General features: G+C 59.1%; 1 protein-coding gene across 1 annotated transcript in view; it reads left to right on the top strand.

Moving 5' to 3' along the window:
- LOC144953630 (tectonic-1-like) overlaps positions 1-27,624 on the top strand; it is a 90,629-nt gene that overhangs the window by 61,443 nt on the left and 1,562 nt on the right. The window lies entirely within an intron of this gene.

Genomic DNA, 27,624 nt, shown 5'->3' with positions numbered 1-27,624 from the left:
CAGTCACCCACCCACTCACTCACCCACTCACCCACCCACTCATTCACTAACTCACTCACTCACCCACTCACTCACTCACTCACCCACTCACTCACCCACTCACTCACCCACTCACTCACCCACTCACTCACTCACTCACCCACTCACTAACCCACTCACTCACCCACTCACTCACTCACCCACCCACCCACCCACCCACCCACCCACCCACCCACCCACCCACCCACTCACTCACTCACTCACTCACTCACCCACTCACTCACCCACTCACCCACTCACTCACTCACCCACTCACTCACCCAATCACCCACCCGCTCACTCACCCACTCACCCACCCACCCACCCACCCACTCACTCACCCACCCACCCACCCACCCACCCACTCACTCACTCACTCACTCACCCACCCACTCACCCACCCACTCACCCACTCACCCACCCACTCACCAACTCACCCACTCACTCACCCACTCACTCACCCACTCACTCACCCACTCACTCACCCACTCACCCACTCACCCACCCACTCACTCACTCACCCACCCACTCACCCACCCAGTCACCCACCCACCCACTCACCCACCCACTCACCCACCCACTCACTCACTCACCCACCCACTCACCCAGTCACCCACCCACCCACTCACCCACTCACCCACCCACTCACCCACCCACTCACCCACTCACCCACCCACTCAACCACCCACTCACCCACCCACTCACCCACCCACTCACCCACCCACTCACCCACCCACTCACTCACTCACTCACCCACCCACCCACTAACTCACTCACCCACCCACTCACCCACCCACCCACTCACTCACTCACTGACTCACCCAGTCACTCACCCACCCACTGACTCACCCACCCACTCACTCACTCACCCACTCAATCAATCACTCAATCAATCACTCACTCACTCACTCACCCACTCACTAACTCACTCACCCACCACCCACCCACCCACTCACTCACTCACCCACCCACTCACCCACTCACTCACCCACTCACTCACTCACCCACTCACCCACTCACCCACCCACTCACCCAACCACCCACTCACCCAACCACCCACCCACTCACTCACCCACCCACCCACCCACCCACTCACTCACCTCACCCACTCACTCACCCACCCACTCATTCACCCACTCACCCACCCACCCACCCATCCACTCACTCACTCACTCACCCACCCACCCACTCACCCACTCACCCACTCACCCAACCATCCACTCACTCAGCCACTCACTCACCCACTCACTCAACCACTCACTCACCCACTCACTCACTCAATCAATCACTCACCCACTCACCCACCCACTCACCCACCCACCCACTAACTCACTCACCCACCCACTCACCCACCCACCCACCCACTCACTCACTCACTGACTCACCCAGTCACTCACCCACCCACTGACTCACCCACTCACTCACTCAATCAATCACTCACCCACTCACCCACCCACTCACCCACCCACCCACTAACTCACTCACCCACCCACTCACCCACCCACCCACTCACTCATTCACTGACTCACCCACCCACCCACCCACTCACCCACCCACTCACCCAACCACCCACTCACCCACCCACTCACCCACCCACTCACTCACCCACTCACCCACTCACCCACTCACCCACCCACTCACTCACTCACTCACTCACCCACTCACTCAACCACTCACTCACCCACTCACTCACTCAATCAATCACTCACCCACTCACCCACCCACTCACCCACCCACCCACTAACTCACTCACCCACCCACTCACCCACCCACTCACTCACTCACTCACTCACTCACTCACTGACTCACCCAGTCACTCACCCACCCACTGACTCACCCACTCACTCACTCAATCAATCACTCACCCACTCACCCACCCACTCACCCACCCACCCACTAACTCACTCACCCACCCACTCACCCACCCACCCACTCACTCATTCACTGACTCACCCACCCACCCACCCACCCACCCACCCACTCACCCACTCACCCACCCACTCACCCAACCACCCACCCACTCACCCAACCACCCACTCACCCACCCACTCACTCACCCACTCACCCACCCACTCACCCACCCACTCACCAACCCACTCACCCACCCACTCACCCACTCACTCACCCACTCACTCACTCACCCACTCACTCACTCACCCACTCACTCACCCACTCACCCAACCCACTCACTCACCCACCCACCCACTCACCCACCCACCCACTCACCCACCCACCCACTCACCCACTCACTCACCCACTCACTCACTCACTCACTCACTCACCCACTCACCCACTCACCCACCCACTCACCCACCCACCCACTCACCCACTCACCCACTCACCCACTCACTCACTCACCCACTCACTCACTCACCCACTCACTCACCCACTCACTCACCCACCCACCCACCCACCCACTCACCCACCCACCCACTCACCCACCCACCCACTCACCCACCCACTCACCCACCCACCCACTCACCCACCCACTCACCCACCCACTCACTCATCCAGTCACCCACCCACTCACTCACCCACTCACCCACCCACTCATTCACTAACTCACTCACTCACCCACTCACTCACTCACCCACTCACTCACCCACTCACTCACTCACCCACTCACTCACCCACTCACTCACTCACTCACCCACTCACTAACCCACTCACTCACCCACTCACTCACTCACCCACCCACTCACTCACTCACTCACTCACTCACCCACTCACTCACTCACCCACTCACTCACTCACTCACCCACTCACTCACCCAATCACCCACCCGCTCACTCACCCACCCGCTCACTCACCCACTCACCCACCCACCCACCCACCCACCCACTCACTCACCCACCCACCCACCCACCCACCCACTCACTCACTCACTCACTCACCCACCCACTCACCCACTCACTCACCCACTCACTCACCCACTCACCCACCCACTCACCCACCCACCCACTCACCCACCCACTCACTCACCCACTCACTCACCCACTCACTCACCCACTCACCCACTCACCCACCCACTCACTCACTCACCCACCCACTCACCCACCCAGTCACCCACCCACCCACTCACCCACCCACTCACCCACCCACTCACTCACCCACCCACTCACCCAGTCACCCACCCACTCACTCACCCACTCACTCACCCACTCACCCACCCACTCACCCACCCACCCACCCACTCAACCACCCACTCACCCACCCACTCACCCACCCACCCACTCACCCACCCACTCACCCACCCACTCACCCACCCACTCACCCACTCACCCACCCACCCACTCACTCACTCACTCACTCACTCACTCACTCACCCACCCACCCACTAACTCACTCACCCACCCACTCACCCACCCACCCACTCACTCACTCACTGACTCACCCAGTCACTCACCCACCCACTGACTCACCCACCCACTCACTCACCCACTCAATCAATCACTCAATCAATCACTCACTCACTCACTCACCCACTCACTAACTCACTCACCCACCACCCACCCACCCACTCACTCACTCACCCACCCACTCACCCACTCACTCACCCACTCACTCACTCACCCACTCACCCACTCACCCACCCACTCACCCAACCACCCACTGACCCAACCACCCACCCACTCACTCACCCACCCACCCACCCACTCACTCACCTCACCCACTCACTCACCCACCCACTCATTCACCCACTCACCCACCCACCCACCCATCCACTCACTCACTCACTCACCCACCCACCCACTCACCCACTCACCCACTCACCCAACCATCCACTCACTCAGCCACTCACTCACCCACTCACTCAACCACTCACTCACCCACTCACTCACTCAATCAATCACTCACCCACTCACCCACCCACTCACCCACCCACCCACTAACTCACTCACCCACCCACTCACCCACCCACCCACTCACTCACTCACTGACTCACCCAGTCACTCACCCACCCACTGACTCACCCACTCACTCACTCAATCAATCACTCACCCACTCACCCACCCACTCACCCACCCACCCACTAACTCACTCACCCACCCACTCACCCACCCACCCACTCACTCATTCACTGACTCACCCACCCACCCAACCACCCACCCACTCACCCACCCACTCACCCAACCACCCACTCACCCACCCACTCACCCACCCACTCACTCACCCACTCACCCACTCACCCACCCACTCACATACCCACTCACCCACCCACTCACTCACTCACTCACCTACTCACTCACCCACTCACTCAACCACTCACTCACCCACTCACTCACTCAATCAATCACTCACCCACTCACCCACCCACTCACCCACCCACCCACTAACTCACTCACCCACCCACTCACCCACCCACCCACTCACTCACTCACTGACTCACCCAGTCACTCACCCACCCACTGACTCACCCACTCACTCACTCAATCAATCACTCACCCACTCACCCACCCACTCACCCACCCACCCACTAACTCACTCACCCACCCACTCACCCACCCACCCACTCACTCACTCACTGACTCACCCAGTCACTCACCCACCCACTGACTCACCCACTCACCCACCCACTCACCCACCCACCCACCCACTCACCCACCCATCCACTCACTCACTCACTCACTCACTTACTCACTCACCCACTCACCCACTCACCCACTCACCCAACCATCCACTCACTCAGCCACTCACTCAGCCACTCACTCACCCACTCACTCAACCACTCACTCACCAACTCACTCACTCAATCAATCACTCACCCACTCACCCACCCACCCACTAACTCACTCACCCACCCACTCACCCACCCACCCACTCACTCACTCACTCACTCACTGACTCACCCAGTCACTCACCCACCCACTGACTCACCCACTCACTCACTCAATCAATCACTCACCCACTCACCCACCCACTCACCCACCCACCCACTAACTCACTCACTCACCCACCCACCCACCCACCCACTCACTCATTCACTGACTCACCCACCCACCCACCCACTCACCCACTCACCCACCCACTCACCCAACCACCCACTCACCCACCCACTCACCCACCCACTCACCCACCCACTCACCCACCCACTCACAAACCCACTCACCCACCCACCCACCCACCCACTCACTCACTCACTCACTCACTCACCCACCCACCCACTCACCCACTCACCCACCCACTCACCCACTCACTCACCCAACCACCCACTCACCCACCCACTCACCCAACCACCCACTCACCCACCCACTCACCCACCCACTCACCCACCCACTCACATACCCACTCACATACCCACTCACCCACTCACTCACTCACTCACCCACCCACCCACTCACCCACCCACCCACTCACCCACCCACTCACCCACCCACCCACTCACCCACCCACTCACCCACCCACCCACCCACTCATCCACCCACCCACCCACTCACCCACCCACTCACTCACCCACTCACTCACCCACTCACCCACCCACTAACTCACCCACTCACCCACCCACTCACCAACCCACTCACCCACCCACTCACCCACTCACCCACTCACTCACCCACTCACCCAACCCACTCACCCACTCACCCACCCACCCACTCACCCACCCACCCACTCACCCACCCACCCACTCACCCACCCACCCACCCACCCACCCACTCACCCACCCACTCACTCACCCACCCACTCACTCACCCACCCACTCACTCACTCACCCACTCACTCACTCACCCACTCACTCACTCACCCACTCACTCACTCACCCACTCACTCACCCACCCACTCACCCACCCACTCACTCACCCACTCACTCACCCACTCACTCACCCACTCACTCACTCACTCACCCACTCACTCACTCACCCACCCACCCACCCACCCACCCACTCACCCACCCACCCACCCACTCACCCACCCACCCACTCACCCACCCACCCACTCACCCACCCACTCATCCACCCACTCACCCACCCACTCACCCACCCACTCAATCACCCAGTCACCCACCCACTCACTCACTCACTCACTCACCCACTCACCCACCCACTCATTCACTAACTCACTCACTCACTCACTCACCCACTCACTCACTCACCCACTCACCCACTCACTCACTCACCCACTCACTCACTCACCCACTCACTCACTCACCCACTCACCCACTCACTAACCTACTCACTCACCCACTCACTCACTCACCCACTCACCCACCCACTCACCCACCCACTCATTCACTCACTCACTCACTCACTCACTCACCCACTCACCCACCCACCCACTCACCCACCCACCCATTCACCCACCCACCCACTCACCCACCCACCCACTCACCCACCCACCCACTCACTCACCCACCCACCCACTCACTCACCCACCCACTCACTCACTCACTCACCCACTCACTCACTCACCCACTCACTCACTCACTCACTCACCCACCCACCCACTCACTCACTCACCCACCCACTCACTCACCCACTCACTCACTCACCCACTCACCCACCCACCCACCCACCCACTCACCCACCCACCCACCCACCCACCCACTCACCCACCCACCCACCCACCCACTCACTCACCCACCCACTCACCCACCCACTCACCCACCCACTCACTCACCCATTCACCCACCCACTCACTCACTCACTCACCCACTCACCCACCCACTCATTCACTAACTCACTCACTCACCAACTCACTCACTCACTCACTCACTCACTCACCCACTCACTCACCCACTCACTCACTCACCCACTCACTCACTCACTCACCCACTCACTAACCCACTCACTCACCCACCCACCCACCCACTCACTCACCCACTCACCAACCCACTCACCCACCCACTCACCCACTCACTCACCCACTCACTCACTCACCCACTCACTCACCCCACTCACTCACCCACCCACCCACTCACCCACCCACCCACCCACTCACCCACCCACCCATTCACCCACTCACTCACCCACTCACTCACTCACTCACTCACCCACTCACTCACCCACTCACCCACTCACCCACCCACTCACCCACTCACCCACTCACCCACTCACTCACTCACCCACTCACTCACCCACTCACTCACCCACCCACCCACCCACCCACTCACCCACCCACCCACTCACCCACCCACCCACTCACCCACCCACTCACCCACCCACCCACTCACCCACCCACTCACCCACCCACTCACTCATCCAGTCACCCACCCACTCACTCACCCACTCACCCACCCACTCATTCACTAACTCACTCACTCACCCACTCACTCACTCACCCACTCACTCACCCACTCACTCACTCACTCACCCACTCACTCACTCACCCACTCACTCACTCACTCACCCACTCACTAACCCACTCACTCACCCACTCACTCACCCACTCACTCACTCACCCACTCACTCACTCACCCACTCACTCACCCAATCACCCACCCGCTCACTCACCCACCCGCTCACTCACCCACTCACCCACCCACCCACCCACCCACTCACTCACCCACCCACCCACCCACCCACTCACTCACTCACTCACTCACTCACTCACCCACCCACTCACCCACTCACTCACCCACTCACCCACCCACTCACCCACCCACTCACCCACCCACCCACTCACTCACCCACTCACTCACCCACTCACTCACCCACTCACTCACCCACTCACTCACCCACTCACTCACCCACTCACCCACCCACTCACTCACTCACCCACCCACTCACCCACCCAGTCACCCACCCACCCACTCACCCACCCACTCACCCACCCACTCACTCACTCACTCACCCACCCACTCACCCAGTCACCCACCCACTCACTCACCCACTCACTCACCCACTCACCCACCCACTCACCCACTCACCCACCCACTCAACCACCCACTCACCCACCCACTCACCCACCCACTCACCCACCCACTCACCCACCCACCCACTCACTCACTCACTCACTCACTCACCCACCCACCCACTAACTGACTCACCCACCCACTCACCCACCCACCCACTCACTCACTCACTGACTCACCCAGTCACTCACCCACCCACTGACTCACCCACCCACTCACTCACTCACCCACTCAATCAATCACTCAATCAATCACTCACTCACTCACCCACTCACTAACTCACTCACCCACCACCCACCCACCCACTCACTCACTCACCCACCCACTCACCCACTCACTCACCCACTCACTCACTCACCCACTCACTCACCCACTCACCCACTCACCCACCCACTCACCCAACCACCCACTGACCCAACCACCCACCCACTCACTCACCCACCCACCCACCCACTCACTCACCTCACCCACTCACTCACCCACCCACTCATTCACCCACTCACCCACCCACCCACCCATCCACTCACTCACTCACTCACCCACCCACCCACTCACCCACTCACCCACTCACCCAACCATCCACTCACTCAGCCACTCACTCACCCACTCACTCAACCACTCACTCACCCACTCACTCACTCAATCAATCACTCACCCACTCACCCACCCACTCACCCACCCACCCACTAACTCACTCACCCACCCACTCACTCACTCACTGACTCACCCAGTCACTCACCCACCCACTGACTCACCCACTAACTCACTCAATCAATCACTCACCCACTCACCCACCCACTCACCCACCCACCCACTAACTCACTCACCCACCCACTCACCCACCCACCCACTCACTCATTCACTGACTCACCCACCCACCCACCCACTCACCCACCCACTCACCCAACCACCCACTCACCCACCCACTCACCCACCCACTCACTCACCCACTCACCCACTCACCCACCCACTCACATACCCACTCACCCACCCACTCACTCACTCACTCACTCACCTACTCACTCACCCACTCACTCAACCACTCACTCACCCACTCACTCACTCAATCAATCACTCACCCACTCACCCACCCACTCACCCACCCACCCACTAACTCACTCACCCACCCACTCACCCACCCACCCACTCACTCACTCACTGACTCACCCAGTCACTCACCCACCCACTGACTCACCCACTCACTCACTCAATCAATCACTCACCCACTCACCCACCCACTCACCCACCCACCCACTAACTCACTCACCCACCCACTCACCCACCCACCCACTCACTCATTCACTGACTCACCCACCCACCCACCCACCCACCCACTCACCCACCCACTCACCCAACCACCCACTCACCCACCCACTCACCCACCCACTCACTCACCCACTCACCCACTCACCCACCCACTCACATACCCACTCACCCACCCACTCACTCACTCACTCACCTACTCACTCACCCACTCACTCAACCACTCACTCACCCACTCACTCACTCAATCAATCACTCACCCACTCACCCACCCACTCACCCACCCACCCACTAACTCACTCACCCACCCACTCACCCACCCACCCACTCACTCACTCACTGACTCACCCAGTCACTCACCCACCCACTGACTCACCCACTCACTCACTCAATCAATCACTCACCCACTCACCCACCCACTCACCCACCCACCCACTAACTCACTCACCCACCCACTCACCCACCCACCCACTCACTCACTCACTGACTCACCCAGTCACTCACCCACCCACTGACTCACCCACTCACCCACCCACTCACCCACCCACCCACCCACTCACCCACCCATCCACTCACTCACTCACTCACTCACTTACTCACTCACCCACTCACCCACTCACCCACTCACCCAACCATCCACTCACTCAGCCACTCACTCACCAACTCACTCACTCAATCAATCACTCACCCACTCACCCACCCACCCACTAACTCACTCACCCACCCACTCACCCACCCACCCACTCACTCACTCACTCACTGACTCACCCAGTCACTCACCCACCCACTGACTCACCCACTCACTCACTCAATCAATCACTCACCCACTCACCCACCCACTCACCCACCCACCCACTAACTCACTCACTCACCCACCCACCCACCCACCCACTCACTCATTCACTGACTCACCCACCCACCCACCCACTCACCCACTCACCCACCCACTCACCCAACCACCCACTCACCCACCCACTCACCCACCCACTCACCCACCCACTCACCCACCCACTCACCCACCCACTCACAAACCCACTCACCCACCCACCCACCCACCCACCCACCCACTCACTCACTCACTCACTCACCCACCCACCCACTCACCCACTCACCCACCCACTCACCCACTCACTCACCCAACCACCCACTCACCCACCCACTCACCCAACCACCCACTCACCCACCCACTCACCCACCCACTCACCCACCCACTCACATACCCACTCACATACCCACTCACCCACTCACTCACTCACTCACTCACTCACTCACTCACTCACCCACCCACCCACCCACTCACCCACCCACTCACCCACCCACCCACCCACTCATCCACCCACCCACCCACTCACCCACCCACTCACTCACCCACTCACTCACCCACTCACCCACCCACTAACTCACCCACTCACCCACCCACTCACCAACCCACTCACCCACCCACTCACCCACTCACCCACTCACTCACCCACTCACCCAACCCACTCACCCAACCCACTCACCCACTCACCCACCCACCCACTCACCCACCCACCCACTCACCCACCCACCCACCCACCCACTCACCCACCCACTCACTCACCCACCCACTCACTCACCCACCCACTCACTCACTCACCCACTCACTCACTCACCCACTCACTCACTCACCCACTCACTCACTCACCCACTCACTCACCCACTCACTCACCCACCCACTCACTCACCCACTCACTCACCCACTCACTCACTCACTCACTCACCCACTCACTCACCCACTCACTCACTCACCCACCCACCCACCCACCCACCCACTCACCCACCCACCCACTCACCCACCCACCCACTCACCCACCCACCCACTCACCCACCCACTCATCCACCCACTCACCCACCCACTCACCCACCCACTCAATCACCCAGTCACCCACCCACTCACTCACTCACTCACTCACCCACTCACCCACCCACTCATTCACTAACTCACTCACTCACTCACCCACTCACTCACTCACCCACTCACCCACTCACTCACTCACTCACCCACTCACTCACTCACCCACTCACTCACCCACTCACCCACTCACTAACCTACTCACTCACCCACTCACTCACTCACCCACTCACCCACCCACTCACCCACCCACTCATTCACTCACTCACTCACTCACTCACCCACTCACCCACCCACCCACCCACTCACCCACCCACCCATTCACCCACCCACCCACTCACCCACCCACCCACTCACCCACCCACCCACTCACTCACCCACCCACTCACTCACCCACCCACTCACTCACTCACCCACTCACTCACTCACCCACTCACTCACTCACTCACTCACCCACCCACCCACTCACTCACTCACCCACCCACTCACTCACCCACTCACTCACTCACCCACTCACCCACCCACCCACCCACCCACTCACCCACCCACCCACCCACCCACTCACTCACCCACCCACTCACCCACCCACTCACCCACCCACTCACTCACCCATTCACCCACCCACTCACTCACTCACTCACCCACTCACCCACCCACTCATTCACTAACTCACTCACTCACCAACTCACTCACTCACTCACTCACCCACTCACTCACCCACTCACTCACTCACCCACTCACTCACTCACTCACCCACTCACTAACCCACTCACTCACCCACCCACCCACCCACTCACTCACCCACTCACCAACCCACTCACCCACCCACTCACCCACTCACTCACCCACTCACTCACTCACCCACTCACTCACCCCACTCACTCACCCACCCACCCACTCACCCACCCACCCACCCACTCACCCACCCACCCACTCACCCACTCACTCACCCACTCACTCACTCACTCACTCACCCACTCACCCACTCACTCACCCACTCACCCACTCACCCACCCACTCACCCACTCACCCACTCACCCACTCACTCACTCACCCACTCACTCACCCACTCACTCACCCACCCACCCACCCACTCACCCACCCACTCACCCACCCACCCACTCACCCACCCACTCACCCACCCACTCACTCATCCAGTCACCCACCCACTCACTCACCCACTCACCCACCCACTCATTCACCAACTCACTCACTCACCCACTCACTCACTCACCCACTCACTCACCCACTCACTCACTCACCCACTCACTCACTCACCCACTCACTCACTCACTCACCCACTCACTAACCCACTCACTCACCCACTCACTCACTCACCCACTCACTCACTCACTCACTCACCCACTCACTCACTCACCCACCCACTCACTCACTCACCCACTCACTCACTCACCCACTCACTCACCCAATCACCCACCCGCTCACTCACCCACCCGCTCACTCACCCACTCACCCACCCACCCACCCACCCACCCACTCACTCACCCACCCACCCACCCACCCACCCACTCACTCACTCACTCACTCACTCACTCACTCACTCACTCACCCACCCACTCACCCACTCACTCACCCACTCACTCACCCACTCACCCACCCACTCACCCACCCACCCACTCACTCACCCACTCACTCACCCACTCACTCACCCACTCACTCACCCACTCACTCACCCACTCACCCACTCACCCACTCACCCACCCACTCACTCACTCACCCACCCACTCACCCACCCAGTCACCCACCCACCCACTCACCCACCCACTCACCCACCCACTCACTCACTCACTCACCCACCCACTCACCCACCCACTCACTCACCCACTCACTCACCCACTCACCCACCCACTCACCCACTCACCCACCCACTCAACCACCCACTCACCCACCCACTCACCCACCCACTCACCCACCCACTCACCCACCCACCCACTCACTCACTCACTCACCCACCCACCCACTAACTGACTCACCCACCCACTCACCCACCCACCCACTCACTCACTCACTGACTCACCCAGTCACTCACCCACCCACTGACTCACCCACCCACTCACTCACTCACCCACTCAATCAATCACTCAATCAATCACTCACTCACTCACCCACTCACTAACTCACTCACCCACCACCCACCCACCCACTCACTCACTCACCCACCCACTCACCCACTCACTCACCCACTCACTCACTCACTCACCCACTCACTCACCCACTCACCCACTCACCCACCCACTCACCCAACCACCCACTGACCCAACCACCCACCCACTCACTCACCCACCCACCCACCCACTCACTCACCTCACCCACTCACTCACCCACCCACTCATTCACCCACTCACCCACCCACCCACCCATCCACTCACTCACTCACTCACCCACCCACCCACTCACCCACTCACCCACTCACCCAACCATCCACTCACTCAGCCACTCACTCACCCACTCACTCAACCACTCACTCACCCACTCACTCACTCAATCAATCACTCACCCACTCACCCACCCACTCACCCACCCACCCACTAACTCACTCACCCACCCACTCACCCACCCACCCACTCACTCACTCACTGACTCACCCAGTCACTCACCCACCCACTGACTCACCCACTAACTCACTCAATCAATCACTCACCCACTCACCCACCCACTCACCCACCCACCCACTAACTCACTCACCCACCCACTCACCCACCCACCCACTCACTCATTCACTGACTCACCCACCCACCCACCCACTCACCCACCCACTCACCCAACCACCCACTCACCCACCCACTCACCCACCCACTCACTCACCCACTCACCCACTCACCCACCCACTCACATACCCACTCACCCACCCACTCACTCACTCACTCACTCACCTACTCACTCACCCACTCACTCAACCACTCACTCACCCACTCACTCACTCAATCAATCACTCACCCACTCACCCACCCACTCACCCACCCACCCACTAACTCACTCACCCACCCACTCACCCACCCACCCACTCACTCACTCACTGACTCACCCAGTCACTCACCCACTCACTCACTCAATCAATCACTCACCCACTCACCCACCCACTCACCCACCCACCCACTAACTCACTCACCCACCCACTCACCCACCCACCCACTCACTCACTCACTGACTCACCCAGTCACTCACCCACCCACTGACTCACCCACTCACCCACCCACTCACCCACCCACCCACCCACTCACCCACCCATCCACTCACTCACTCACTCACTTACTCACTCACTCACTCACCCACCCACCCACCCACTCACCCACTCACCCAACCATCCACTCACTCAGCCACTCACTCAGCCACTCACTCACCCACTCACTCAACCACTCACTCACCCACTCACTCACTCAATCAATCACTCACCCACTCACCCACCCACCCACTAACTCACTCACCCACCCACTCACCCACCCACCCACCCACTCACTCACTCACTCACTGACTCACCCAGTCACTCACCCACCCACTGACTCACCCACTCACTCACTCAATCAATCACTCACCCACTCACCCACCCACTCACCCACCCACCCACTAACTCACTCACTCACCCACCCACCCACCCACCCACCCACTCACTCATTCACTGACTCACCCACCCACCCACCCACTCACCCACTCACCCACCCACTCACCCAACCACCCACTCACCCACCCACTCACCCACCCACTCACCCACCCACTCACCCACCCACTCACAAACCCACTCACAAACCCACTCACCCACCCACCCACCCACCCACCCACCCACTCACTCACTCACTCACCCACCCACCCACTCACCCACTCACTCACCCAACCACCCACTCACCCACCCACTCACCCAACCACCCACTCACCCACCCACTCACCCACCCACTCACCCACCCACTCACATACCCACTCACATACCCACTCACCCACTCACTCACTCACTCACCCACCCACCCACTCACCCACTCACCCACCCACCCACCCACTCACCCACCCACTCACCCACCCACCCACTCACCCACCCACTCACCCACCCACCCACCCACTCACCCACCCACTCATCCACCCACCCACCCACTCACCCACCCACTCACTCACCCACTCACTCACCCACTCACCCACCCACTAACTCACCCACCCACTCACCAACCCACTCACCCACCCACTCACCCACTCACCCACTCACTCACCCACTCACCCAACCCACTCACTCACCCACCCACCCACTCACCCACCCACCCACTCACCCACCCACCCACTCACCCACCCACCCACTCACCCACCCACCCACCCACTCACCCACCCACTCACTCACTCACCCACTCACTCACTCACTCACCCACTCACTCACTCACCCACTCACTCACTCACTCACCCACTCACTCACCCACTCACTCACCCACCCACTCACTCACCCACTCACCCACTCACTCACCCACTCACTCACTCACTCACTCACTCACTCACCCACTCACTCACTCACTCACCCACTCACTCACTCACTCACCCACTCACTCACTCACTGACTCACCCAGTCACTCACCCACCCACTGACTCACCCACTCACTCACTCAATCAATCACTCACCCACTCACCCACCCACTCACCCACCCACTCACTAACTCACTCACCCACCCACTCACCCACCCACCCACTCACTCATTCACTGACTCACCCACCCACCCACCCACCCACTCACCCACCCACTCACCCAACCACCCACTCACCCACCCACCCACTCACTCATTCACTGACTCACCCACCCACCCACCCACCCACCCACTCACCCACCCACTCACCCAACCACCCACTCACCCACCCACTCACCCACCCACTCACTCACCCACTCACCCACTCACCCACCCACTCACATACCCACTCACCCACCCACTCACTCACTCACTCACTCACTCACCTACTCACTCACCCACTCACTCAACCACTCACTCACCCACTCACTCACTCAATCACTCACCCACTCACCCACCCACCCACTAACTCACTCACCCACCCACTCACCCACCCACCCACTCACTCACTCACTGACTCACCCAGTCACTCACCCACCCACTGACTCACCCACTCACTCACTCAATCAATCACTCACCCACTCACCCACCCACTCACCCACCCAACCACTAACTCACTCACCCACCCACTCACCCACCCACCCACTCACTCACTCACTGACTCACCCAGTCACTCACCCACCCACTGACTCACCCACTCACCCACCCACTCACCCACCCACCCACCCACTCACCCACCCATCCACTCACTCACTCACTCACTCACTCACTTACTCACTCACTCACCCACCCACCCACCCACTCACCCACTCACCCACTCACCCAACCATCCACTCACTCAGCCACTCACTCAGCCACTCACTCACCCACTCACTCAACCACTCACTCACCCACTCACTCACTCAATCAATCACTCACCCACTCACCCACCCACCCACTAACTCACTCACCCACCCACTCACCCACCCACCCACTCACTCACTCACTCACTGACTCACCCAGTCACTCACCCACCCACTGACTCACCCACTCACTCACTCAATCAATCACTCACCCACTCACCCACCCACTCACCCACCCACCCACTAACTCACTCACTCACCCACCCACCCACCCACCCACCCACCCACTCACTCATTCACTGACTCACCCACCCACCCACCCACTCACTCATTCACTGACTCACCCACCCACCCACCCACTCACCCACTCACCCACCCACTCACCCACCCACTCACCCAACCACCCACTCACCAACCCACTCACCCACCCACTCACCCACCCACTCACAAACCCACTCACCCACCCACCCACCCACTCACTCACTCACTCACTCACCCACCCACCCACTCACCCACTCACCCACCCACTCACCCACTCACTCACCCAACCACCCACTCACCCACCCACTCACCCAACCACCCACTCACCCACCCACTCACCCACCCACTCACCCACCCACTCACATACCCACTCACATACCCACTCACCCACTCACTCACTCACTCACCCACCCACCCACTCACCCACTCACCCACCCACCCACTCACCCACCCACTCACCCACCCACCCACTCACCCACCCACTCACCCACCCACCCACCCACTCACCCACCCACTCATCCACCCACCCACCCACTCACCCACCCACTCACTCACCCACTCACTCACCCACTCACCCATCCACTAACTCACCCACTCACCCACCCACTCACCAACCCACTCACCCACCCACTCACCCACTCACTCACCCACTCACCCAACCCACTCACCCACCCACCCACTCACCCACCCACCCACTCACCCACCCACCCACCCACCCACTCACCCACCCACTCACTCACCCACCCACTCACTCACTCACCCACTCACTCACTCACTCACCCACTCACTCACTCACCCACTCACTCACTCACCCAACCACCCACTCACCCACCCACTCACCCAACCACCCACTCACCCACCCACTCACCCACCCACTCACCCACCCACTCACATACCCACTCACATACCCACTCACCCACTCACTCACTCACTCACCCACCCACCCACTCACCCACTCACCCACCCACCCACCCACTCACCCACCCACTCACCCACCCACCCACTCACCCACCCACTCACCCACCCACCCACCCACTCACCCACCCACTCATCCACCCACCCACCCACTCACCCACCCACTCACTCACCCACTCACCCACCCACTAACTCACCCACCCACTCACCAACCCACTCACCCACCCACTCACCCACTCACCCACTCACTCACCCACTCACCCAACCCACTCACTCACCCACCCACCCACTCACCCACCCACCCACTCACCCACCCACCCACTCACCCACCCACCCACCCACTCACCCACTCACTCACTCACCCACTCACTCACTCACTCACCCACTCACTCACTCACCCACTCACTCACTCACTCACCCACTCACTCACCCACTCACTCACCCACCCACTCACTCACCCACTCACCCACTCACTCACCCACTCACTCACTCACTCACTCACTCACTCACCCACTCACTCACTCACTCACCCACTCACTCACTCACTCACCCACTCACTCACTCACTGACTCACCCAGTCACTCACCCACCCACTGACTCACCCACTCACTCACTCAATCAATCACTCACCCACTCACCCACCCACTCACCCACCCACTCACTAACTCACTCACCCACCCACTCACCCACCCACCCACTCACTCATTCACTGACTCACCCACCCACCCACCCACCCACTCACCCACCCACTCACCCAACCACCCACTCACCCACCCACCCACTCACTCATTCACTGACTCACCCACCCACCCACCCACCCACCCACTCACCCACCCACTCACCCAACCACCCACTCACCCACCCACTCACCCACCCACTCACTCACCCACTCACCCACTCACCCACCCACTCACATACCCACTCACCCACCCACTCACTCACTCACTCACTCACTCACCTACTCACTCACCCACTCACTCAACCACTCACTCACCCACTCACTCACTCAATCACTCACCCACTCACCCACCCACCCACTAACTCACTCACCCACCCACTCACCCACCCACCCACTCACTCACTCACTGACTCACCCAGTCACTCACCCACCCACTGACTCACCCACTCACTCACTCAATCAATCACTCACCCACTCACCCACCCACTCACCCACCCAACCACTAACTCACTCACCCACCCACTCACCCACCCACCCACTCACTCACTCACTGACTCACCCAGTCACTCACCCACCCACTGACTCACCCACTCACCCACCCACTCACCCACCCACCCACCCACTCACCCACCCATCCACTCACTCACTCACTCACTCACTCACTTACTCACTCACTCACCCACCCACCCACCCACTCACCCACTCACCCACTCACCCAACCATCCACTCACTCAGCCACTCACTCAGCCACTCACTCACCCACTCACTCAACCACTCACTCACCCACTCACTCACTCAATCAATCACTCACCCACTCACCCACCCACCCACTAACTCACTCACCCACCCACTCACCCACCCACCCACTCACTCACTCACTCACTGACTCACCCAGTCACTCACCCACCCACTGACTCACCCACTCACTCACTCAATCAATCACTCACCCACTCACCCACCCACTCACCCACCCACCCACTAACTCACTCACTCACCCACCCACCCACCCACCCACCCACTCACTCATTCACTGACTCACCCACCCACCCACCCACTCACTCATTCACTGACTCACCCACCCACCCACCCACTCACCCACTCACCCACCCACTCACCCACCCACTCACCCAACCACCCACTCACCAACCCACTCACCCACCCACTCACCCACCCACTCACAAACCCACTCACCCACCCACCCACCCACCCACTCACTCACTCACTCACTCACCCACCCACCCACTCACCCACTCACCCACCCACTCACCCACTCACTCACCCAACCACCCACTCACCCACCCACTCACCCAACCACCCACTCACCCACCCACTCACCCACCCACTCACCCACCCACTCACATACCCACTCACATACCCACTCACCCACTCACTCACTCACTCACCCACCCACCCACTCACCCACTCACCCACCCACCCACTCACCCACCCACTCACCCACCCACCCACTCACCCACCCACTCACCCACCCACCCACCCACTCACCCACCCACTCATCCACCCACCCACCCACTCACCCACCCACTCACTCACCCACTCACTCACCCACTCACCCATCCACTAACTCACCCACTCACCCACCCACTCACCAACCCACTCACCCACCCACTCACCCACTCACTCACCCACTCACCCAACCCACTCACCCACCCACCCACTCACCCACCCACCCACTCACCCACCCACCCACTCACCCACCCACCCACCCACCCACTCACCCACCCACTCACTCACCCACCCACTCACTCACTCACCCACTCACTCACTCACTCACCCACTCACTCACTCACCCACTCACTCACCCACCCAACCACCCACTCACCCACCCACTCACCCAACCACCCACTCACCCACCCACTCACCCACCCACTCACCCACCCACTCACATACCCACTCACATACCCACTCACCCACTCACTCACTCACTCACCCACCCACCCACTCACCCACCCACCCACTCACCCACCCACTCACCCACCCACTCACCCACCCACCCACTCACCCACCCACTCACCCACCCACCCACCCACTCACCCACCCACTCATCCACCCACCCACCCACTCACCCACCCACTCACTCACCCACTCACTCACCCACTCACCCATCCACTAACTCACCCACTCACCCACCCACTCACCAACCCACTCACCCACCCACTCACCCACTCACCCACTCACTCACCCACTCACCCAACCCACTCACCCACCCACCCACTCACCCACTCACCCACCCACCCACTCACCCACCCACCCACCCACCCACTCACCCACCCACTCACTCACCCACCCACTCACTCACTCACCCACTCACTCACTCACTCACCCACTCACTCACTCACCCACTCACTCACCCACCCACTCACTCACCCACTCACCCACCCACTCACTCACTCACTCACTCACCCACTCACTCACTCACTCACCCACCCACCCACCCACTCACCCACCCACCCACTCACCCACCCACCCACTCACCCACCCACCCACTCACCCACCCACTCATCCACCCACTCACCCACCCACTCACCCACCCACTCAATCACCCAGTCACCCACCCACTCACTCACTCACTCACCCACTCACCCACCCACTCATTCACTAACTCACTCACTCACTCACTCACTCACCCACTCACTCACCCACTCACTCACTCACCCACTCACTCACTCACTAACCTACTCACTCACCCACTCACCCACCCACTCACCCACCCACTCATTCACTCACTCACTCACTCACTCACCCACTCACCCACCCACCCACCCACTCACCCACCCACCCACTCACCCACCCACCCACTCACCCACCCACCCACTCACCCACCCACCCACCCACCCACTCACCCACCCACCCACTCACTCACCCACCCACTCACTCACTCACTCACCCACCCACTCACTCACTCACTCACCCACTCACTCACTCACCCACTCACTCACTCACCCACCCACTCACTCACTCACCCACTCACCCACTCACTCACCCACTCACTCACTCACCCACTCACCCACCCACTCACCCACCCACCCACCCACCCACTCACTCACCCACCCACTCACCCACCCACTCACCCACCCACTCACTCACCCATTCACCCACCCACTCACTCACTCACTCACCCACTCACCCACCCACTCATTCACTAACTCACTCACTCACCAACTCACTCACTCACTCACTCACTCACTCACTCACCCACTCACTCACCCACTCACTCACCCACTCACTCACTCACTCACCCACTCACTAACCCACTCACTCACCCACTCACTCACTCACCCACTCACCCACCCACTCATTCACTCACTCACTCACTCACTCACTCACTCACTCACTCACTCACCCACTCACTCACCCACTCACTCACCCACTCACTCACTCACTCACCCACTCACCCACCCGCTCACCCACCCGCTCACTCACCCACTCACCCACCCACCCACTCACTCACTCACTCACTCACCCAACCACCCACTCACCCACCCACTCACCCACCCACTCACTCACCCACTCACCCACCCACTCACCCACCCACTCACATACCCACTCACATACCCACTCACCCACCCACCCACCCACCCACCCACTCACTCACTCACTCACTCACTCACCCACCCACCCACCCACTCACCCACCCACCCACCCACTCACCCACCCACTCACCCACTCACCCACCCACTCACCCACCCACTCACCCACCCACTCACCCACTCACTCACCCAACCACCCACTCACCCACCCACTCACCCAACCACCCACTCACTCACCCACCCACTCACCCACCCACTCACTCACCCACTCACCCACCCACTCACCCACCCACTCACATACCCACTCACCCACTCACTCACTCACCCACCCACCCACCCACTCACCCACTCACCCACCCACTCACCCACTCACTCACCCAACCATTCACTCACCCAACCACCCACTCACCCACCCACCCAACCACCCACCCACTCACCCACCCACTCACCCACTCACTCACTCACTCACCCACTCACTCACTCACCCACTCATCCACCCACTCACTCACCCACTCACCCACTCACTCACCCACTCACTCAACCACTCACTCACCCACTCACTCACCCACTCACTCAATCAATCACTCACCCACCCACCCACTAACTCACTCACTCACCCACCCACCCACCCACCCACCCACCCACTCACTCACTCACCCACCCACCCACCCACTCACTCACTCACCCACCCACTCACTCACCCACTGACTCACCCACTCATTCACTCACCCACTCACCCACTCACTCACCCACTCATCCACCCACTCACGCAGCCACTCACTCATCCACTCACTCACCCACTCACTCACCCACTCACCCACTCACCCACTCACTCAACCCCTCACTCACCCACTCACTCAACCACTCACTCACCCACTCACTCAATCAATCACTCACCCACCCACCAACTAACTCACTCACTCACCCACCCACCCACTCACTCACCCACCCACCCACTCACCCACCCACCCACCCACCCACTCACCCACCCACCCACCCACTCACCCACCCACCCACCCACTCACCCACTCACTCAGCCACTCACTCAGCCACTCACGCAGCCACTCACTCAGCCACTCACTCACCCACTCACTCAACCACTCATTCACTCACTCACTCAATCAATCACTCACCCACTCACCCACCACCCACCCACTCACCCACCCATCCACTCACCCACCCACCCACCCACCCACTCACTCACTCACTCACTCACCCACCCACCCACTCACTCAGCCACTCACTCAGCCACTCACGCAGCCACTCACTCAGCCACTCACTCACCCACTCACTCAACCACTCATTCACCCACTCACTCACTCAATCAATCACTCACCCACTCACCCACCACCCACCCACTCACCTACCCACTCACCCACCCACCCACCCATCCACCCACTCACTCACTCACTTACCCACTCACTCACCCACCCACTCACCCACCCACTCACCCACCTACTCACCCACCCACTCACCCACCCACCCACTCACTCACTCACTCACTCACTCACCCACCCACTCAATCAATCAATCACTCACCCACTCACTCACTCACTCACCCACTCAATCAATCCCTCACCCACTCACCCACCCACTCACCCACCCATCCACTCACCCACCCACCCACCCACTCACCCACTCACCCACCCACCCACCCACTCACTCACTCACTCACCCACCCACCCAATCACCCACCCACTCACTCACCCACCCACTCACCCACCCACGCAATCAATCACTCAATCAAATCAACCAAGTGGCTTATCATCACATCGACATTTATAGAAACCAAAAACTCTGAACGCGATCACGGGTAGAGAGAGAGACACGCAAACTCAAAATATACAGCAGGTGTGAGGGTAGGGATCGAACCCACCACCTTCTGTATAACAGGCGAGGTAGTTACGGGAGAAAGGAGAGGGAGGTAGAGGGAGTGGGGGAGAGTGAGGGAGAGAGGGAGAGGGGGGAAGAGTGGGTAAAGGGAGGGAGGGAGAAAAAGTCAGTATTGCTTGCACTCACCACGATACACTCACCATCACATTCACACTGTCCCATACCATCACTCACATACTCAACACGATACTCACACACCCACACACATTCACACATATAAACACACCCCTACCATCCAACACACACTAAATGCTAGTCACACACTCACAAGCCCACAAACTCACGACGATGTGGCAGTGATGTCATCACAACAACCCAGGTGCCATGGGTTGACTGCTGTGCCAGGCTAGGTGCAGGTCATGGGACAGATCCGGGTGCCACAAGTTGACTGCTGTTCCAAGCTTGGTGCAGGAGGAGGAGGTCACGGGACAGATCCTGATTCTATGGATTGACTGTTATGCGACAATTCAACTCAGGTGACAGCCAAAGGTCGGAGTGCAGCCAGTAAACTCCTGACCCCTGAACCTGGACCACCCAGAAAGAGGAGGGGGGGATGGAGACACAGGGAGAGAGTGGAGGGAGACAAAGGGAGAGAGAGGAGAGGTAGGAGGAGAGTGTGTGGAGAAAGTGAGAGCTTCGATAGAGATGCATGAGGTAAAGATGCCCCAGAATCAATGGAGACTGCAAGGTATGCTGGGAGGCGAGGTCATGTGACCCATGTGGCACAGGGGTGGAAGTGCTGGCTGGAGCCATCGCTGTTGGAGCCGCATGGGCAGGGAACATGGAACGCATCCTTCATCCCAGCACCTGCACCAACTACAATCACCACAACAATAACCAAAACAACCATAAAATAACAACTATAACCACACCTCAAATTAGCACGGTTGGCTGGGTACAGTGCGATAGAAGTTCAAAATACATACAACTACCATAAACACCATAAAAACCACCATAACAACCTACACCACAACTATTACCATTACAATTATAGCAACAACAAATATAACCACAAATGTCAATGAATCCACCCCGAAGCGACCGAGGGAAAGAAGATCGAATGGCCCTATTAGAGCTTGGTAAATTTTAGCGAAATAGTTTGAGAAAACAAAATTTAGCAAATCTTTTGGAAATGTAATGTAATGCAACACAGAGACACACAGAGAGAGAGAGAGAAAATGGCCTATTTCTCTCTCTAAAATTTACCAGTCTCTCATAGGTCCCTTTGCTCTTTCTCTCCCCCGGCCGCTTCTGGGTGGATTTCCACACATCTCTCTGTGTCTCTGTTCGTCAAATTTCACACTTAACTTCCAATTATAGCAATCTTTGGAGATCGTAATCAACCAGGCTATGCATTAACTGTGTGTTAGCCGACTCTGTGTTGCATTACATTACATTTCCAAAAGATTTGCTACATTGTTTTCTCAAACTATTTCTCTCTCTAAAATTTACTAGGCTCTCATAGGGCCATTCGATCTTCTTTCCCTCGGTCACTTCGGGGTGGATTCATTGACATGCTAATTTCTCTGCTCCAGCAGCTGCTCCAGCAGACCCACCTCTCTCTCTGCCCCCCCCCCTCTCTGTGTTGTCTCTCTCTGCTTGTGTGTCTGTCTGTGTGTCTCCGTTTCTGTGTTTTGTCTCTCTCTCAAATTTAGTTCTACCTGATGACGGTTGCTTGTGTTGCAATCCCAACGTCGTACTCTATTATTTAATTTATTTTCTTTCTACGTGACTTTACAGAAAGAACCAGAGAGTAATTCCTGCAGTCACCAAAGCTTCAAATCAAGTTATAACCACAAACACCACAACCGCACATATAACCACAACCAAAACCACCAAAGGCACCACAATCAGAGCCACCACAATTACAACCAACACTATAACCACCTATACAACCAAAACTAAAGCCACGATTATAACCGCAACCACCACAACAACCACCATAACTAAACAACAAAAACATTGATGCAGATACTACACAACCACTGCATAAAGGGTCTTTATCCCTCTGTGTGTGGGTGAGTGGGTGGGTGAATGGCTGAGTGTGAAATGGACTCGAACCTGCACCTCTGCATTGCAAGTGCAGTGAGCTGACGCCCCGCGTGTGGAGGGTAAAGTTGTGGGTACACCCACCTCGCTCCAACGGGTCTGGACCAGCGTGGAAGAGTAGACCAAATACTCCACATCGCGGCCTCTAGTGGAGGCCATTTCTGCCACAACAACAAATCCGTCCCTCCAGATACAAAAGAACTAAATGTAACTCATCCCATCAGCCACAATCTGGCAGTGCCTCTCCTCATCATCATCAGCAGGGCCGCGCTCTGCTTGGAGCAGCGCCGTGAACTCAGCAGGCGCCCAGAGCGTAACGGCTGTGAGCCAGGCGCCTCCTCTGCCTCCCCTCTCCACCACCGCCACTGCTGATGTGTCCACACCGTGCAAGGTTCTCACCTTGTTCGGGCTGAGTCGATGTAGAGGAGGACCAGCCAGCGAGCCGCCGCTTCAGCAGCGACGGTGGCCGCGAGCGGGAATCCGAATCAGCCGCTCGCCACCCACAATGCACAGCGCTGCCTCCACTCGCCCCAGCCTCGGCGGAAGGAGGGGCGGGGGAGAGGGGGCGGGGCGAGGGGGTGGGCATGGGGGGGGGCTCGGGTGAGGGGCTCAGGGCTCCACGTCTCGGTGGGCGTGGTCACCTGGTACCGCCCCCTCGTCTCGAGCCACGCGCTTCCCCCTGGCAGTTTGTCCGTTAGAGAGGCGGGGAGAAACTCTGGCGAAGGTGAGGAGTGGATCCTCGCTGTGGGTGGGTGGTGCGGTGGTGCGAGTCTGTGTGTGTGGTGTGAGTCTGTGTGTGTTTGTATCCGTGTGTGAGTCTGTGTGTGTGGAGTGGTTAACGCGCCGCGCTATGAACCCGGTGACCCAGAATTGGATTCCCGCTCAAGGTCAACACCAGTGACGATTATATGAACCGGTCCTGGGCCTCCCCTAGGTCGACTCAGCCTCAAATGAGTACCTGGTGTGGTGTGTAAATATCGCCACTCGGAGACAAAGGCGGCCGGGCGCGGTGTTGGCCACCCACGCCCTCGTGTGCTGTTCCGGCCTTCATAGGTGATGCTGGCTAACAGCACTTGCCCCAACAGTTTATTTCAGCTATAAGGGGGATCTTTATCTTTGATGTTCGTGGTGGTGTTGGTGGTAGTGTTGTTGGTGGTGTTGATGGTGGTGTTGATGGTGGTGTTGTTGGTGTTGATGGTGGTGTTGATGGTGGTGCTGTTGGTGTTGTTGGTGTTGATGGTGGTGTTGATGGTGGTGCTGTTGGTGTTGTTGGTGGTGTTGGTGGTGGTGCTGTTGGTGTTGTTGGTGGTGCTGGTGACGGTGTTGATGATGGTGATATTCTTGTTGGTGGTGGTACTGGTGTTGTTGGTGGTGATGTTGATGGTGTTAGTGGTGGTGGTGTCTGTGGTGGTTCCAACGATCCATCCTGGGTTTAACCTAGCTGGATTGTGTGAGGAGCTCACAAATCCTTGAAGGATCTGGACACATTCCCACCAGTAAGCTCCTCCGGCAGGCAAGGCTGCGTTGGCTGGGTCTTGTAGCCCGCATACCCAAGCAGTTTCTTTTTGGCCGCATAAAGGGGACTAAACGGCCACGACATGGGCTGTCGAAAATATGGACTGATGCTGTATGGGAGGATGTTGAGTGGACTTGTGAAAGACTGGTACCAGTGGTGTAAATAGCATCCTTCACGAGGAAGCTCGTGAAGGAGGCTACTGGACAGTTGGAGGCAGTCTGTCTCCAACAACAACTGAGGGCAGAGGAGTGACGCTCACAACGAGTGGCGGATAAAATTCGGCAAGTTGGCACAGTTGGGCATACAGCTGGTGTATCTACCAAGCATCTCAGCCAACCTTTGGAACCTGGGTCTGTCCCGTGACG

The sequence above is a fragment of the Lampetra fluviatilis genome, chromosome 79 (genome assembly GCF_964198595.1).
Source record: "Lampetra fluviatilis chromosome 79, kcLamFluv1.1, whole genome shotgun sequence".
Classification (NCBI taxonomy): Eukaryota; Metazoa; Chordata; class Hyperoartia; order Petromyzontiformes; family Petromyzontidae; genus Lampetra; species Lampetra fluviatilis.
This window is presented reverse-complemented; position numbering and strand designations above follow the sequence as displayed.